This window comes from Condylura cristata, unplaced genomic scaffold, assembly GCF_000260355.1.
Source record: "Condylura cristata isolate star-nosed mole 26May11 unplaced genomic scaffold, ConCri1.0 scaffold00004, whole genome shotgun sequence".
Taxonomy (NCBI): domain Eukaryota; kingdom Metazoa; phylum Chordata; class Mammalia; order Eulipotyphla; family Talpidae; genus Condylura; species Condylura cristata.
The window spans coordinates 11,656,366-11,658,954 of NW_004567105.1; positions in this window are offsets into that span (position 1 = coordinate 11,656,366).

Consider the following 2,589-nt stretch of genomic DNA (forward strand, 5'->3'; position numbering starts at 1 on the left):
ATGGAGGCTTAGTTGTTCATATACCTGCATCCCCAGGATGCATGCCCTGTCATGACCTGCTGGATGCCACTGGGTTGTCTGCCACACATTTATCCCCAGCTATGTGGCTGGCCCTGGGCTTCTGGGATCTGGTGCCACGGCATCATTACCACACACATTCCTGGTGGTGTTGTCACTGCATTATCAAGAAGAGGAACCCACATAGAGGTGGGTGGGAGTAAGCATCCCCCTGGAGGAAAGCCAACAGTTGTGGGAGGACAGTTGGTTGAAAGCTCTCCAGTACCAAAAGAAAATTGTTGCCAAGACTCATGCCAAGTAGCTTTCCCCTATATTTTCTTGTAGTTTATGGTTTCTAAACTTACATTCAGGTCTTCAGTCCTTTCTTAGTTAATTTTTCTGAGTGGTGTAAGATAGGGATCTAGTGTCATTCTTTTCCCTACCTACCTAGATACATACATATAATTTCTCGAGCACCATTAGTGAAGAGACTGCCTTTTCTTCATTGAATGTTTTATTCCCTTGTCAAATATTTGTTGGCTGTACATGATTATGTTTATTTCTGGGGTTATAATCCTATTCCATTGGCCTGTGTGTCTGTTTTTATGCTAGTACCATACTGTTTTGATTATTATAGTTTTGTAATAGTTTGAAATCAGAACATGTCATACTTTCCACATTCTGCATACATTTTAGGGCTTTATTTCTGTGTAAGATGTCATTTGAACCTTTTGTGTATGTTTTTATTATAAGTAATTATTACAGAAAAATATGCTATTAAGGAGCAGACTAACTACTGTAGACAATTTCTAATACCATTTTGGCAAATTTTCTTCAGTCTTTATTTTTATTGTGGTATCATTTGTTCACAATACTGTATATGATTTGGAGGCATACCCTACTCCCCTGAGCAGAGCACCCATAATTTTTGACTACTCTATCGGGCCTTTTTCTCTTTTGTTCACCATCCCTGATCCTCCTCTGGTAGCCTTAATTCTTCAGCAGATTTCAAGTATTGGGTTTAGTTTTGTGTGTTCATTTGTTTCTTTATAGTCCATATTTGAGTTAAATCATCCTATATTTGTCTCTGCTTCTGAGTTAGTTCATTTAACATAATCCTCTAGGTTCTATCCATACTGTCCCAAATATCAAGATTTCCATTTTTTAAAATAGTTCAACTGTATTCCGTTGTGTAAAAATACCACATCTCCATCCACTTACCTATCATTGGGCAACTTAGGTTGTTTCCACAACTTGGCTTTTGTGAATAGTGCTGCATTGAACATAGGAGCATATATAGCACTTCAAATTACTGTTTTGAATTCTTTGGCTGGATACCTAGTGGTGCAGTGGTTGGATCATCTGGCAAACCTATTTTTAACATTTTGAGAAGCCTCCATAGTATTTTCCATAGGGGTTTGACTAGTCTACATTTCCACCAACAGAGCATGAGGGTTCCTTTTTCTCCATACCTTGCCAATATTTGCTATTTCTGGTTTGCTAAGGTGGGCAATTTTCACAAGTCTGAGATGGTATCTAATTGTTTTAAATTGCATTTCCTTCATAAGTGATGATGAACATTTTTTTTTTTTTATTCCATGTGTCTGTTGGCTATCTGTATGTCTGCTTTGGAGAAGTGTTTCTTCTTTGATTGGGTTCTTTGTTTTCTTTGTTGGGTTGTATGAATACTTGGTAAATCTTAAATGTCAGTTTCTTGTCAGATGTTAGCCCCATGTCTATGTTTTATGGCTTGATTTTTTTAATAAATTTTTTTTGTATGGTTGAAACAGTGATCTAATTTTATTGTTCAAGTGGCTATCCAGTTTTCCCAGTAACATTTTTGATGCATTCCTTGCACAATTGTACACTATTGACTTCTTTGTAATAGATTAAATTTCCATAAATGTTTGAGGTTTTTCCTACATTCTCAAATCTATTTCATTGGTCTGTGTGTCTATTTTTATTCTAATACTATACTATTTTAATTACTATAGTTTTGTATGATAGCCTGATATCTGGGAATATAATACCTCCATTTTGTTAGGTATGCTTTGGTTATTGAGGGTCTTTTGGTTCCATGTGAATTTGAGTTATATATGCACTATATCTGAGAATATCATTGAAATTTGATAAGTCTGTTTCGTTGGGTAAGATGACCATTTTTTAAAATAATAGTTTATTTTTACATCATTTTGTGCCTTTTCCATGTCAGTTGTAATCCCTGTGGGCTTCCCATCACCAAATTACCCGTGTGCCATCACCATAGTCCAGTGCACTTCCCCCCATTTTTGATCCCATTCCCACTCCACAACTGTAAAATGTCTCTGGTATATAGTTCTTCATTATAATTATTTTCTCTCCTTTATACTCCTGCTATGAGTGAAACCATCTTGTATTTTTTTTTCTTTCTGGCTTATTTCACTAAGCATGGTCCCTTCCAGCTCCATACATGTTGCTGCAAAAGGCATGTGTTCATCTTTTTTGATTGCTGAGTAATATTCCATTGTGTATATGTACATCTTTTTAATCCAGTCAAGATGACTATTTTTTTTTTTTAGGTTTGTACTCATGTTTTTTTTTTTTTATTAAAAA